The 17,940-nt window shown below is 36.5% G+C and overlaps 1 protein-coding gene across 11 annotated transcripts in view; it reads right to left on the reverse strand.

Annotated features, from left to right (window-relative positions):
• The window catches only part of doc2b (double C2-like domains, beta), a 274,263-nt gene that overhangs the window by 214,873 nt on the left and 41,450 nt on the right, over positions 1-17,940 (reverse strand). The window lies entirely within an intron of this gene.

The following is a 17,940-nucleotide window of genomic DNA, read 5'->3' on the forward strand; positions in this document are numbered from 1 at the left end:
TCTGACAGGACAGGAAAGTTTGTTTTCTGAGGTGAGAGACTTTTTATTTCGTAACAATTTACAAAAATCTCTCATCTGACCACAGATACTGATTCAGGACAAAATGTTTTTCTCAGACACAGTTTACTTAAACTGCATCTGATAGAAGTCTCAACAGCATTCACATGTATCTTTCAAAATAAAAATCTTGCATCAGAAGAACATTTAGGTCATTCCACGACCCACCACTTGTGAAACACTGTTCTACAGCACAGTAACATCAAATACATTAATGCATTCATTCCCAACCAATCTGTAAAACGGCTCAGGGCAACGCAAGAAGGTAAATTGAAAAAAAATAAGTAGAACAGAAGCATGGGGACAGAGAGACAAAAAATGAGTGTGCCTCTACAATACTATCATTCACTTCTTCATTCCACTGTTTCTCCTTTTATTTTCTGAGCAGAGGCAGGTAAGGATACTGTGAGGAACTTCTGAGTGGCTTCAGGTGGACATGGACCTTTTGGCTGTCTTTCCAAAGCCTTCATCATCTCAGCAGAACACGCTTGCCCCCGATCAGCGACTTGAGCCCAAGCTGAAAATTAATATTTTTATCGGAGAGAGAAAAGGCAAGCTTCGGATCAGCACCGTTCTGCCTTCCAATTTGCTGCACCCCATCTGCCATGGTTTCAATCAGAGAAAGTAGGATGGAGGTGCAGTGTTGTGGTGTGTGTGAGCAAGTCAGAGAGAGAGAGAGAGAGAGAGACCTGTCTCCTGTCCTGTCACAGACTCTCTCTCTCATTCTCTATACCACCCGTCTGATACCACCCACCTCTCCAATCTGGCTTGATGAAAACAGCTATAGAGCAGCAAATTCTGTCGTCATGCTGAATCATTGTTACACAGACGGGTTGGTTTGCCCTGATCTACTGTATGAACCATCAAAACACTTTTCATGTGTTTATAGTGTGTTTGTGCATACATTTTCATGTTTACCAAGAAAAAAAAATGTGTGTGAGACATGGAAAAGAGGCTAAATATATTTTACAAAAGTACTTCTGAGACAAATCTAACAAACAATTTAAATCATGTGTAAAGCTTCAGTTGATACTAAGTCAAAACTGACCTGCAACACAATAGGTGTTACAATGTCAACTGGTTTTATCTCTAAAATACTTTTTTAAAAAAAATCTGGAAAAAACAAAAACAAAACAAAAAAAAACAAAAACAAATTGCTTTTATTTTGAAAGTCTTAACCCATTTCCCAAGTTTGTACTAAAAACAATAGCTGTGTCCGAAATCGCCCACTTACCTATATACTCATTCACTATTCCATACATTACTAGTATACTTGAAGGAGTGAATGAAAACGAGTGAATGAAAACAAGTGAGCGAATTCAGACACTGAGTGCGCCAGAAGGGCCTCCGCTTTTGCATAGTTTGGGCTTGCAGTTTAATACTCATTTGAAACTTAACAACTGGCAGGTCCAGTATAACTCTGTAATGGAAACTAGCATGTATAAACCTTAAACAATTTAATAATCAATTAAAAAGGAATTTATACCTGTATGATATTATGCTGTATCCACATTGGACCAGCGGTTTGGAAATTGGATGGATGGATGATTCAGGGAACTTATTTAGCACGAACCTCAGTGCATTATGGGTTAGGCCTGTCACGATAACTACTTTTTGTTGTGCGATATATTGCCTCAGAAATAACTGCGATATGCGATATTATTGTCATTTTAAGACAATTTTATGCCACTGAATATATAATCATAATATAACAGCATAATAATGCAAGTAGGCCTACACACTTTCAAATGACAATGAACTTAACTCTTAAGAATATTTAGACTATATTTAGGCTACTGGAATTGAAGCGTAAAAAAAATAATAATGTTGAATAAATAATAAACTTTTGTTAGCAAAAGTTTATTTATTATTTATTCAACATTATTATTTTTTACGCTTCAAACTGCAAAATAACAAGTAGAAGAAAAAAAAAAACACTTTCAAATGCACAAAAGGCACTTATATGGAGATTTTCCATCTACAGGTTTTTCTTTGACCTTATTTTCTCAGTAAAGTAAGGGTGCACGCTATTGTCAGATGTCCATATGAACAAATACACAGATTTAGCAGTCAGATATGACCTGTTGAGGTATCTTTTTTCTAGAGGCGTGTTTGAAAAACTTCTATGAACTTGAGCGCCGCATTTTAGCGCCGCGTCATGCACGAGATGCTGCGAAAGACGCGAGTGCAACAGTCAAACAAACACGTTTCCATGGAAAAACGGTGCAATGGAATGCAAAAACGCGTTCCCTATGAAAACGAACTAGACACTCGCGACTGCCGCGTCCTGAGTGAAACTAGCTGTAAGTGTGCACCATTTCGCGCTGTTATGTTTATATTTGCACCAGTGGATTGCGGAAACAGCGCATTTGCACTTATTCTTCCAAACTGCCTGTAGTTGTCAGGAAAACACTGTAACGACTCGAATGGCACATTTTTCCGCCTGTCGATGTCAGCTCTGTGTACGAAGGAGCTGAGCCCCGCTTTCGCCTCGGAGAGCAGACGAGATGACAGAGGCAGCACGATCAGCAAAATGTCGGTGACATTTATTTTTGTGTAAACAAAATGGGCAATATATCGCATCACCAAAAATTATCGAGGTCATATATCATATCGTGCGATAAGTCGATATATCGACTATCGTGACAGGCCTATTATGGGTATTCTCTAGCTGTTGAGTGTACATCAGTTGCACACTCGTTATTGAGGTGAATTATGGGACTGAACGAGTGAATGTGCGGATAACGTCCACTATGGTTTCAGACACCACTACAAATGGCTTTGGACACAGACTATGATTTTTTTTTTTTTTTTTTTAATGTCTTCTGGGTCAAAACTGACCCGAATGCAATAGGGAGGTTTTCTAGAAACAATAAATTAAGATACTTTAAATAACTATTTCTTAACTGGTTTTGATTAAGGACCCAGATTTTGCACTGGACATGAAGTGTCAAATCCAATAACAGAACTGTTTATTGTACTATAAAAATGTCTATGAAATCAAAAAAAGTCAAATTTCACTTAAAAATCACTTATTAAAAAGTTTAAATTATTAAAAAAAGTAAACATCCTAGTCTTTTTGTCATGAAATCGTGGGTTGTCATCCACTATGAGACACTATACGAGATGAAACGATCGATTTTTGTGTCCCGATGCTCATTGTCATTTATGAATCACATGACTCCCTACGTCAAACAGTAGTCTGAACCTGACATAAGAGTGTTGTGCTCTTCAAAAATCCCTTGGTGCAGGAAACTAAACGTCTTAAACCATAAGAACCATACTGAAGGTGATTGCTTGTTTAAAGTCGGCATGAAACAGAAGTTGTGATAGTCTTTTCTTTTAAATTGTTAATAAAATTTGATAAATCAAAATGAAGTATCCTTATTTTTGTATGAAATATATATATATATATATATATATAAAAAAACAATATTTCATACAAAAATAAGGATACTTCATTTTGATTTCATGGTGACTTTAAGCTACCTGCATATGATGTTTTTAATCAGTCTGTCTGAAAACAAAGTTGTGTTTATAAGATATCGAGTTGACATAGCAAGTGCTTATGAGGATATCACTTTACATGTCAGCCAATTTGCTCTTCCTGCCTTCAGAATAAACTGCAATATGGACAAAACCTTGAGGTCCATTCAAAGGTCTGGCTACACAAGACTTGAATAACAGTAAGCTGGTTTAGTGGATCAGCTAAGTGATCTCCCACCCTGACCAGCTAAGATGTGGAAAAAAGAACAAATTATCCTGCTGATGAATCAATTATATTATACCATAATATAGTTTCGCATAGCCAGACCTTCAGACTGACCGCTGAAGGTCTGGACTCCAGCAGCTTTCATTAGCCAAGAAACTGCCCAAAGGCCTTCTGACTGACATGTAGTTAGGGGTGTGAAAATGTAACATAGATGTCCCTACAATAACAGACTGGTGTGTAAAACTCTTGGCGGTATTCTGTAGTCTATGCTGCAAATTTCACATACTTCATATACTTTTGAAAATCCAGCGTTTAGTTGATTCTAATAAGCGCTCACTGTCACAGTTGTAAACACAACGGCTTTCTTCTTCCATGAGGGGGTTTGGCGTCACCCCAGCTTTGTTTCCAGGCGGACTGTTAAAGAACGCAACACAAACGTCTCTCAGAAATCCTGTAGAATTCAATTAATCAGATGATGACTGAAACTCCTGAAGTGTTTCCAATTTTGCGTGCCTAACTTTACTTAACATCCACTAGAGTTTCCTGGCAATTATTCAGATAATAGCAAAGAAGAAAAAAAAAAAAAAAAAAAAAAAAAACACACCACCAACCTATTTTGTAAACTGAAATCTGTGAAAATGTTGAAAATGAGTTCTGACTTCTTGGATATTTCAACTGAACCATCAAAATTTAAATAAAATAGCATAGTACTATTATCTCTACCTAGACACCATCTGTAACTGACCCGTACAGACGATTGTAATTTTCCTCAGTCTGTTATTTACAGTTGCTCCTGATATTCAGAAACGTTCAGTCACATTACCAGCAGTGACAGCAGAGGCCATTCAACAGAATGAAGAAAAACTAACCTCTGCTAGGGCCAGAGTACTTCAGCTGACTGTACTATAGCAGCCAACTGAAATGTCACTAGACTTACAGTTAAAGGTCTCTGCAAATATGAAGTGATTGTTTACTTTCGGTCAAACAGGGAGAGGCATCCACAGGGCTTCAGTCATGAAGCAGATGTGTGGAGCAGATCAAATTAATGTGGAATTGCTGTATGTATCCTTATCATTAACAAATGGTTTACAGACACCATTTGATTAGGGATACCTTTTTTTGTTCTTGCAGTGTTTATACTTGTCGCACCACTGGACCATGATGTTTTTGGGTCAGTGACATAAAAAGACATCCAATATCATTATAAAAAAAAATCTAGACACATGCGCCAAGTTAAAAATGTAATTCTGTTTATGTTGGATTTGTACATTTTTATTTGTACATCATGTTATGATACAATAAAAAAAAAGATTTACACACCACATATAAAATATTACATACTTAATCTAAAAAATATTTCCAAAAAATAATGTTGTCTTGGGATTATACCATTAAACATATTAAACTATCCTTACCGTGTCATAAAAAGATTTTATTTTAAAGAGATCTGACCTTGACACACATGATCTATAAGAGTCCGCTCTGTAATATAAATTTCCATTTTATGGTTTTCTCGTCACATGACAACAAATTGGCTTCCTGCATATTAGTTAGATGAATAGTTTCTACATTGGATCATATACAGCGTGTAAGTAAATCATATAAGTGCCCTGATGACACTGAAAAGCTTGCAGAGATTTACAACAGCCAGTGACCTTTGTCGGAGACAACAGAAATGATTGCATAGTGCCGTAAATGAAATACCTGCTTTTGAGCCAACCATGCAACCACATTTCCCTCGGGAGACTTTAGGTGCATCCCAGTTTGAGTACTTATGCACTATTCTACGCAGTTTTGTAGTATAAATAGTGAGAGTAGTGCGTTCACACCGAAAATTACAAATAAAAAAAAGTACACTTTAAATGCCCGGATGATGCAGTACCGAAAAAATTAAGTGTGGAATGTTGGACGCGTCACACACTCAACTGACACAGGAAGAGGGGCTATCAGTCTCCGATGTTGAATGACAAAATAAGCTTATAAATTTATACAATACATGGTTGTGTGCATAGTGTATAGTGCGTCATTTGGGGCTCAACTTTTTTGATCAGCTAGACATAATCAACGCTAGTCAAAATGTCTGTTGTCAGCTCTATCAATAAGCTAGAATATTTACCAAAAACTTTTGTTCTGCAATGACAAAAAGTGTATTAACTACATGTAAATGCTCACCTTGGTACAAGCTGCTCACAGAAACAATGACCAGCTCCGAGGTTAACCTGCTTGAGCCCAAGGTACAAACCATCATGATGACCTTTTGAACTTACAGTGTATAAATATTCTTAAAGCCAAACAATGCATCAATAACAGCTGAACCATCTGAACTTTGAATAATAAGTATGAAAATTCTTAAGTTTTAAATTGTTGTTTTTTTTTGTTTTGTTTTTTTTTCGCTGTAAGGTTAAACATTCTCACCCCCACATGCCCTCAGGTTGAGGTTTCAGTATATACTGAAGAGCACTATATACTCTCAGTACCCAGCAAAAATTGTGTACCTTATTTAACCATAAGGGGTGCAGATTAGACATATGCACAGCCACTCAGAGGTTTGGGATTTGTAAGATTTTTTTTCATATTTTTGAAAGAAGTCTCTTGTGCTCACTAAGGCTGCATTTATTTGATCAAAAATACAGTAAAACAGTAATATTGTGAAATAATAAAATTAACTGTTTTCTATATGAGTATATTTTAAAATTAAAATTTAAAATTCCTGTGATATTAAAGCTGAATACTCAGCAGCTATTAATTCAGTTTTCAGTTTCACACGATCCTTTACACTTACTGACCCCAAACTTTTGAACGGTAGTGTTAGTACATGTACTGCCATGGTGTTGTGCCATTTTTCGGAGAGTGTATAGTCTATTTTTTTAACACATGTCGTGCACCTCCGCACAGGAAATAAAAAGGCATTACAGATACACATAAATGTGACAGTACTGGTATATGAGGAAGCAGGAAACAAGAGGCTTCTTTTGAACTGATTTAGGGGAATAATTTAATTCTCCGATTTGGTACAATTAAATTAAATTCTAGAATCAATATGTGCTTAAGTGAAGAACAGTGTGCTTTTATAGTGTGACTAAAGTATTTACAGCCTTAAACACTTCACCACAAGACACTGGACCAAAATATATGTTTACAAGCAATAATCCTTTTTCTATGATGAGAAGAACTTGTTAATAAACTAAAAGATAATCAATTCTGACCTCCCCAAAGGCCTTACCCAATAATACCCAGACAATTTCTAATATCATCTGAAGAATATCTGTAATAATGATTCCTTTTTAGGTCTTTTATTTCTAAAAAGCAGAAAAATAATCTACTCCATATCTTACTTGAGCCATCTTTTGCTTGATTGCAGCTTTTCACTAACAGGTGTTACCTCCCAACAAAGAAACCAAAAATTAGGGATGGGTCATGTTGGTCGAAAAGTCTATTAATGTGGTTGACTACAGCACTTTATCTAAATTTTGTGTTGTTGTATTGATAAATTTAGCAATGATTATTTAATTATTGTGCTAACAGAATGCTGTTTTAGACTTTCAGCATGGTAAAACTCTGTTATAAAAGTTGTTTTTTTATTCTCAAGAACCCTGCATTTTGTTCCATTGCGCACAACAATGTGTTTTATAAAAACACCCTCTGAAAAATGCATCCAATCAGGTTCAACTGATCCTGAAACCAGGCAAATTATACAGAATATCAGTTATTCAGGCAACCATATGACTAGCTGATTTTGAGAATATTTAGTTTTTTTGCATCCATATAAAATATTCAAACAAAACATTCACATGAGCTAAATATATTACTCTTTTTCAAATTCTGTCACCAACATAAACGTTACTAGAAACACATTTATGGGAAACTCTCAGAGCCCATCAATTCAAGACGTGCCTTAAAGTTTTATTTTTCTCAGACAAAATGGGATTCACCGCTGTCAAAGACTCCCTTGTGATCAGACATTCTAAATAAGAGCTCATTACCCATCCGACCAGCGCATTATCATCCCAAATCTGTTATGGCTGCCAGATGCTGGATTTTCATGAAATTCCAATGAGTTGTATTTTACAAATTTACATACGTTTAGCCTGATTAACCCACTAGCATTAATTCATGAGTATACAGAAATGACTCTGGCTGGCAGAGTCTAGAGAAGCATCAATGAGCACGTTTACAGGCACACCAGTTCGCTGATAACTCACAAAAATCAGCTTATTGAAATAACCTGTTTTCTGGGTTTACATGCAAACCAGTAGCCCGACAACGCAAGCAAACTGCATTTACAAGACTTTATTAATAAATCAGGTTATTTCCCAGTATTGACGTCAAAACAATAATTTGCATATCTGACTCTGTGCATTTCAGTTATGTCATGTCGGTTGTGATGTTAAATAAAGGATTAAAACCGAAGAAGAGCATTGCAATATGTCAGCGGCAAACTTATGACTCATATATTTTATTCTCTCATGCAGTTACAGATGCAGCATTTTGACTGTACCACTTCTAATTCTGCTGTATGAGATGAGAACACATTTTTATAATTCTTTGGGTCAAGAAAGTGTCAGAGTTTGCGATATTTCCTCCTCCCTTACTGCAAGATGCTCGCTCTGCCTGGATGCGTTTAAATCTGCAATAAAGACGCGTTCCTGTCACATATCACACATGCAAACTTCAATAAGCTGACAGAAAGCAGGTTAATGGGTTTACATGCTGGGCGAAATAGGCGTAAAGGGGCAAAAATCTAGCTGTTACTATCGGTTTATGCTTAAGCTGTTTATGACCTTACTCCGATAAAGGAAAACAGGTAAATGCATTTACATGATCACACTCATTTTCGGCTTAATAAACATAATCGGGTTAAGAATGTGCATGTTAACGCACTCAATTTTGATGGAGAAATAAGCAGCTGAAGTTGTAGATGTAGATGCGTTAACTGAATTTTCGGCAGTAGTTTATGTAACACTTAGCGTGTTTAATCATTTAAGGTTTCTGGCAGATAAGATGTACTGTAAAGTGCTTCTGTTGCCAGAGTAATTATTGGAAGATTATTTGTCAAATCAAGTATGTAGTGCTTTATATGATACAGGTTGCTTCAAAGCAGCTTTAATAAACAGGAAAATAACATTCCAAATTTGTACTAAAATGGATGACTGAGTCCTGTAAAACAACTTTACTAAACAGAAGTTTAATTTGTGAAATCACTGTTTAAATCTGAAAGCAGCTGAGCAGAATGTTTAGATAATCATCATTCTCCTTTCTGTCGTGTCCCCCAGAGCATCTGGGACGGGAAGAGCTTCACCTGCATGTCCAATCACATCAGAGTGAGTGAAACTGTATCCAGTCTAACCATCAGAGGAACAGAAAGATTTTCAGAAGTGTGTATCTATATCGCTCTGTCACAGTTATTGAGATGTGATGATTTGGACCTGTCAACATTAAAAGATGTTCCAGAGTAAATACAAGTTAAGCTCTATCGACAGCATCTGTAGCGAGCTGACGGATCCCCAGAGGGTTTAACTGCAGAAATCTCAAGCTTGCATTTTGTTAAATCACTTTTCTTAATTCCAATCCAATGTTTTCCCATGCACTTACAAACTGAGGGATGAGTGAGAATAATATTGTGGTATTTAACTTACAGTAAGCCAGAGATGATGACTTTAATTAAACCTGTAACATTTCTTTAAATAAATTCTTCTCTGTCTCTGCATTTTTTTGTAATACCCTCTGAAAACAAGTTTTGGCTTCAAAATACCAGAGCAAACATGCTCTGTTTAATCATATTTCAACTAGATCAATACAGGTTTATTATTATTTTATCAACATTATTGCGCTTGTTCACAAAAAGCCTTGGAAACGTTTACTCTCAGCTTGCTGAGTCAATGCTACTAAAAAAAGACAGATGATGTATAAAATTAAATAACTGCACAAATTTAGGGATTATTTTTGTCTTTTCATCATTCAGTTCCACAAAGTTTTATTATAGATAATATATATAGTTAACATCTATGTGCTGCAGATTTAACCCTTCTCTTCTGTGGATCTTCTGAAGATGGCTACACAGAGTCAAATTGACGCCACAAGCCTAAGAGCCACAATCTGCTGACAGTGACAGTAAAGCATTTTATATTCGCATTTTCAAATCATATCTGTGGAAGATGTTTCAGGTTGAAAACCCGTGTTAAAGGAATAGCTTGCTCTGTCATCATTCTGTCATTTACTCACCCTCACACTACACTCCAAGTTTCATATGAAAGTTTGTGTAATAATATTTAAATAATTATTCATAGAATATATTCCCCTCCAATTAGATGTTGTAACCGTCTTAGTCAGTGAGCTGAATTTGGAAACCGAATGGTTCAGATTAGTGAACGAATCCTATTCATTAAATTATTAACCAATTTTGCACACTGGATCAGCTGATTCACTGAAAAACCTGACTCAAAAGAATCATTTGTTCACTGCTTCTCTCATGAACGCAGTAGCGCAGATGTAAAGATTTTCAGAACAATTACTTAAGTTTTACACAAAGTTTCACACAAAGCTATATGACTTCAGAAACCTGAACTACATGACTTTGAAAGTCTGAACATAAAACACTAGGCAACATCCACAGACAAAAATAGGGATCATACACTAATTGACCGAGGATCATCACCAGACTTTGAAACTGGCAACAGTTACAGCCCAAAATTTGCAAACTGGCTCTGACTTTCTGCAAATAGCAACGACTCCTCCAGACTGAAAGATGAGTGAAAAAAAAGTGTTGTAATGTATTCCAGTATTTACAGTAAAGTACATGATTCTTAGGCCCTGTTTATTTTTGCTACAGTCAGGGGCGTAGCAGCCGCGGGGGACGTGGGAGACACGTCCCCTGCACTGTTAGAAACAGGTGATTCTGTCCCCCGTGCTTTTTTTGACCAACCGCCAATATTTCCACCCGTGTTCTCTGATTTATTACTTAGATTTGAGTGAACTAACATTCAGCCAATCACAAGGCGAATCATCTATTGGGGGCGTCTGCCATGAGCTTCAAATCTCCTCTTGCTCTCGCGATTTCTTTCATTCATTCACTTCTTTGCTCTTTGGCAGTCTAGGGTAAAATGCACCCCCGAAAAAAGCAGAGGACGATTACATCCTTTTTTCAAACACACACTAAGTATTTTTTATGTCGCGATGACACGAATCACACGATCAAATTTCCATATTATAATTTAACCTACTGTAACGTTGTGTCTACACTGGATGTGAGCGATGCGATCATGCAACGCGACAAAAGACAATAGAACCCATTAAGAACCTCATCACATCGTGCCGAATCCAGCGTGTGTTAAATGTTCTCCTACTTGTCGCTTTGGATAAAAGCATCTGCTTAATGAGACATAACTGACTATTGGGTTCTGCTGTCTTTTGTCGCGTTGTGCTGCTCACGTCCGGAGTAGAATTATCCTTTCCCAATAAAGCAAAGTTGTTTTGCGCCGAATACTTATTTTATCTTATCTTACACTGCAAAAAATGCTGTTCTTCCTTAGAATTTTTGTCTTGTTTCCAGTCCAAATATCTAAAAATTCTTAGATCAAGAAGCATTTTCTTGACAAGTAAAAATTCCTTTAAATTTTAGGAAAAATAAGTCAAAATTAAGTGAGTTTTTCCTTAAAACAAGCAAAATAATCTGCCAGTGGGGTAAGTAAAATAATCTTAATCCAACTGAAAACAAGATTATATAGCTTATTTTTGGTTTGAAGTAAGATTATTTTACTTACCCCATTGGCAGATTATTTTGCTTGTTTTAAGGAAAAACTCACTTAATTTTGATTTATTTTTTCTGAAAACAAGAAAATAATTTTTACTTGTCAAGAAAATGCTTCTTGATTTAAGAACTTTAAGATATTTTGACTAGAAACAAGACAAAAACTCTAAGTGAGAACAGCATTTTTTGCAGTGTATCTTAGTACTTTAATTCATTACCGCTATGTCCTAAACTTTAACTGGTCTGTAGGAAAGGCAGGCTGTCACATCACTGACAGAGGGGAGGACAGTTGCTCGACCTCTCCAGAATGTATACAGGTAAGATTTGTCTGAAAAAAAGAGGCTTGACTATTTTAAGGCAGTGTATTCTATTTAGAATTTATGATATGAACATGAATGTACTTACTTTGTACATTATGTAAATAATTTGTTTGCCTTTGAGAGTCACATCACCTGACGGCTGTCCCCCTCACTTTTAAAATGGCTGCTACGCCCCAGGCTACGGTTATGCTTGGCGTCTATATGTTTTCAGTTTGAAAACTCAGGGGTTGCATTTCAGTGTAAATGGACCAAAACGGAGACTTTGGAAAACGTAGGCATGGCTGCCCACATTACACTACCGGAAAACAACAATAACAGACCAGAGCTGGCTCTCTCAACGGCTATGTAATAGACCAGCCTCGACAGCCATCTAAACAATAGATTTTAGCAGCCGTTGTGCAGTTGCAATCTGCATTTTATAATACTGCAGCTCCACGAACATGGAAAACAGCAATAACAACCTTTACGGGGGACCGCCCTGGTGGCTAGTTCCTATAACGAAGTTCCTACAACTACCTGGTGCGAAAGCCTCTAATGAGACTGAGGCTACGTTCACACTGCAGGTAAATGTGGCCCAAATCTGATTTTTTTTTTGCCCACATGTAACTCATATCCATTTTCCCCATGACAGTGTGAACAGCACAAACCACATGGAATCTGATCTTTTCAATTCCAATTTGTGCCACTTCCATATGTGGTACTTCCGATACAGGTCAGATGTTTTGTAATGTGACCGCAGTGTGAACAGTCATATCGGAATTAATGCAATTTTTACGTCACTCGAGATCAACATTTGTCATGATTCTGCGCTCATGGGAGTCTATTCAAAGATTTTACATACCTAACGTTATCAAGACAGTTGCAAAATGTAGTCAGTAGAAGGGCAGTGATGTGGCAGAACTCGTAAGTATTACAAAGACAGCTCTATAATACAAGCAAAATATGAGGGCTCGTATCATAAGTTTCAAAACTGCTCTCTTTGTCATATCATTAGGGCCAGAGCACTGATGGTGTGAGGACCCTATTGTAATTGCTCGGCCAATTCTTCTTCTTCTCTGAAATTAATCACATTTTTGAGGGCCTAAACATGCTCGAAAACTCATGAAACTTTGCACACACGTCAGAAGTGGTGAAAATTTACGTCAGATATGGGTTTCAGAATTAGGTGTGCCAAAATGGCTCGATAGCACCACATTAAAAATTTAAATTAAGCGCCCTTCGTGCTACATTTCACGTACAGGTATGAAATTCGGTAGACACATGTAACAGTTCAATACCTACAAAAAGGTCCCTGGGTGCAAAACCTGAAAACCCAACAGGAAGTGAGATATTTTGAGTTTTCTCTGCAAAATTTTTGCAGCTTTTGCCATTTCCAGACGTTGTACTTTAATGAACTCCTCCTAGAGCTTTAATCAGATCAACGTCATATGTGGTCAGTCTAATCTAAAGGCCTTTTGTGGCGTTAAATTGCAAAGATCTTGAGTTTTTGCTGAAGGGCGTGCCTGACAAATTTCGATGTTTCACCATGAAAGAGAAAGTTGTTGTAACTCAAGCATACAATGTCCGATCTGCCTCAAACTTCACATGTTTGATAAGTGCCCTGGCCTGAAGACATCTACATGCCAATATTCAGTTACAGTCATAGCGCCACCTGCGGGCAACAGGAAATAGCATGCTTTGCACTTTTATTTTATTACCTGAAACACATTTAAATATGCAAAACATGCTAGTTCCATGAAGTTCCAAACATGCTAGAAACACTTTAAATCGTGCAACACTTGGCTAAGTGCTAATGTATGTGATTAACGCCACAAAAGAGAAAGTTGTTGTAACTCAAGCATACAATGTCCGATCTGCCTCAAACTTCACATGTTTGATAAGTGCCCTGGCCGGAAGACATCTACATGCCTAAATTAAGTTATAGTCATATCACCACCAGCTGGTAGCAGGAAGTGTGTCAAATACAAATGACTTACATTATCCTCCTATATTTATGTACTTAAATGCATATTGCCCACTGTTCTCTTTTTTTCCCCTAAAGCCACCGGGTGGCGGTGGCACGGGTGCGAGGGTCCTTTCATCGCTGCTTGCAGCTTTAATTGTCTTTATTTTTCATATTGAATGTGCATAATTTCGCTGGCTTCTGTGGCAGATCACACTATAAATAAACGCATAATCGGTTACTTTAATGCGTTGCCAAGTCCGCGATTTTCCCGCAGAATTGGGTTACTTTTTCACTGTTGCCGCAGTTTGTTTGCAACTCCGTGGGTTGAAGCGACTGCACTAACTCGATATTTAACCCCCGGAACATGATTTTTACTGGGATACCCCACGGAACGCGACTGGGCTAGTTTTGTACTAGTTTTAAGAAGAAATTGAGTGGATTTTGTTGTAAAAACCTGGCAACCCAATTGTTCCTTTGCGCATTCAGGTCAGTTCAGAACCATGATCTGTTCACACTGGAAATCTGATATTGGCCACATTTAAATCAACAATTTGAACAGCTATACAAAAAACAAAAACAAAAAACAGATCTGAGCAAAAGATCTGTAGCCTGATTGAATGATTGAATGGACTTAGTGATAGTTCACCCAAAAATAAAAATTCTGTCAGCATTTACTCACTCTCAGGTTGTTCCAAACCTGTAAAAATGTCTTTGTTCTGTTGAACACAAAGGAAGATATTTTGAAGAAAGTTTGTAACCAGGCCGCTTTGGGGCACCATTGACTTCCATAGTGGGGAAAAAAAATACTATGGAAGTCAATGGTGCCCCAGAACTGTGCACTTTCCCACATTTTTTAAAATATCTTCCTTTGTGCTCAACATAAAACAATTCGGTAACACTTTAGTATAGGGAACACATATAAACTATTAACTATGACTTTTCCCTCAATAAACTCCTAATTTACTGCTTATTAATAGTTAGTAGGGTAGTTGTTAAGTTTAGGTATTGGGTAGGATTAAGAATGTAGAATAAGGTCATGTAAAATAAGGCAATAATACGTGCTTAATAAGTACTAATAAATAACCAATATTCTAGTAATATGCATGCTAATAAGCATCTAGTTAAAAGACCCTAAAATAAAGTGTTACCAAAAATTCATACAGGTTTGGAACAACCTGAGGGTGAGTAAATGATGACAGAATTTTCATTTTTGGGTGAACTATCCCTTTAACTTAGGGCCTATTCAAGCTATAGGTATAACTAAAAATCACTGTTTCTATTTAGGCTATGTGGTATTTAGCTAGCTGAAAACGGCAGGCGTTCTTCTGAAAACAACTAGCTGCGGGGGGTTGAGAGCACTTAAGCTGAGAGCACGTTTTGTTTTGTTTTTTTTCAGACGCTTCGGTAGTTATGATACAGAATCTCCACAGAAGTCTTGCCAGTACCTGATTTCACAAATAGTTTGTTTCTGAATATAAAAATGTTCACAATATTTGAAGTACTTGCTCTGGTCCTTGTTTTAAATTATTTTATTGTCATCTGTTGCACAAGCAGAATGTGATAGCTGGTTTTTGTTTTTGTTGGTTTAGTGTGGTATTTGTCCCACCCCTCCTCCACTGTGATTGGATGGCTGGTTAAGCAACAGAGAGCAAAAGAGTGCGGCATTTTACTTAAAGTAAAATGTAGTTTTTAAATATGTGGCGCTCCCATTGAAAACAATTGAAAAAAATATACTGGCCTAAGGAAAAACACTTTGGTGGACATACGATGAATAAGGTCTGGAATAACATGAAGGTGAGTAAACATTGTAAAAATTTTGTTTTAGGTTCACTTTAGAGTATGAACTGGGTCAAAATGACCAGCAACAGTATAGAGAACCCATAAACCAATTCGCTAACATAAAGAACCTACACTGTAATTTTTTTTTTGTGATTTTAACGGTAAAAGACTGCTACAGTGAAAAACAGTTAATTGGTCTACAGAAAGTTTACGTACTATATACGGTGAATAACTGGATAGATCTAATGTACCTTTAATGTAATTTTACAGTAAAACACCATTAAATTTACAGTTTTTGAAGTGAAAATAACAAGTCATTGTATAATTTACAGTAAACGTAAATTGGCATTCCCACAATTCGTGACACTTCAAATTTGATGTTTTTACATTGAAATAACTGTTTTTTTCTAATCAGTTATGTACATTAGGGTTTTATGTTACATCTAATGTTGTTAAATTAATGTTTATTGCATTTTTAAAATGTCATGTGTGTTACCATGATGGTGTTTAGTGTTTGTGTGAATGACACTGTGTGCACCTTCTATATATTAGTATTGTCCTTCTCAGCTTGTGGAAAAGCTGCTTGTGATGAACTTTGATTCATCATGTGACTCTCATCACCACTGTGTTTGGTGGTTGTCAGTGTAAAGGTACAAAACAGAATTAGTACTTCAATAGGTTGGTAAATTAACATTATATCAGTTAATGAAATAAATTTTTTTACTGTAAATTTAACGGAATTTCTTTTACAGTGTGTAAAATAAACAGTTTTGAACCGTAATTATTACAATGTAAACCTTTCAATTATACGGTTTTGAACTGTAAAATCTAAGTGCTGTCCCGTAAAACCTAAAACGTTGCTACCGTATTTTTTACGGTAAAGTAGTTTTTTTTACCGTAAATTTTACAGTTTTTTTTTTTTTTTTTTTTTTACAGAGTGTACAATGTAATAAAGACATTTTTAATCTGCAAGGTGCATATAACCAAATCAAGAACTACATAGCCAAATATGGTTCTTGATGAGAAAAATCCTTTGTTGAGCCTAAAATGCTACAAAAACCACTGAAGAGTGACCTTTACAAGAACCCTTGTAAGAGTGTATGTTATCGAAGGGTCAGGAAGGGGAAACTCCTAAATAAATGTGCACTTTTTTCATGCTTTATTCAGCAACAGCTTCTGATTTGCTCATGAATAATAGCAGCAGGTGGTATGGAGGAATTATCTATGTTAGTCCCACCACAAGCCTTTCAGACCTCATTTATTTAATCATCCTTTAAAAGGATACAGTCAGAAAAGGTGTCCACCCCTACGACACTAATGCACCTCATACACCTCTCACTCTCAAGCATGTGTGGATGGTACCAAGCCACATTTGTTACTCTAAGGCTGGTTTAACAAAAAAGGAAAAGACAAATTGTATGTCAACCACATATGAATTGCAGTCTAGGAACATATGAACAGATGTGCTCCTGCCAATGTGAACCATTATATCGATACATCTTCGTAAGGCTATAAAGAAGCCCCATATGTGGAATTGATGAACGTTCCTGAACATCTTATTTGCATGTCAGAGATAATCAAATGCATGAGAAACCGTGTGACTGTAAACTCTGATGGGCCACAAGCTTTATTATACGTAATAAAATGATGATATATTGGTCCTCGGAGTGTCTTTACTGAGAGACGCCACAGGGCTTGAGGGCCATTGGTTCACATGCTGCAGAACTGCCTAATTCTTCTGATAAGTAAGCTTATCACACACTGCAGATGGGTCCATTTAATTCATGCCATGGCGAGTTTATTTTTACATATATTTCACTTTTCATCCTGCCTTAAGTGCATTTCTGCAAGGTTAAGCAGAACTGTGCCTAGAAGCTAGAAGCGTTTTAGCCTGAAATGGATGTGAGAGTGAATGTTTATTTGGAGAAGGGTTAAATGGGGTCACCTTAAGATGGCTGAGCTCATTAATAGCACCACTGGTAGAGAATGGGACGTCCCATCTAAAGTACAGAAATGACTAAGGGGTATATTAATAAGCTAACTGACCTTTAGATCTATAGCGCCACAGGTATAATTAGATAACTGCTATAATAACCTAATTACAGACAAAATCAAGTAAAGTGTGGATATATAACAGCAAAGTATATCTAACGTTTTACCATTTTAAACATAACAAACTTCTTTTTGTGAACTGGTTTGGTTGAAAAGTGTGGTTGTGCTACCTTGGTTATCTAATGCAATGGCATTTATACATTTATATGTCCAAAAAAATGTCCAAATTTTGTAAGTTCAATTCTAATTAAGCTAACTGACAGCAATTTTGATGACTCCATTTTCTTAAAAAAAAAAAAAAAAAAAACATTTTAAGTAAACGGGGCCA

This window comes from Ctenopharyngodon idella, chromosome 5 (genome assembly GCF_019924925.1).
Source record: "Ctenopharyngodon idella isolate HZGC_01 chromosome 5, HZGC01, whole genome shotgun sequence".
Lineage (NCBI taxonomy): Eukaryota > Metazoa > Chordata > Actinopteri > Cypriniformes > Xenocyprididae > Ctenopharyngodon > Ctenopharyngodon idella.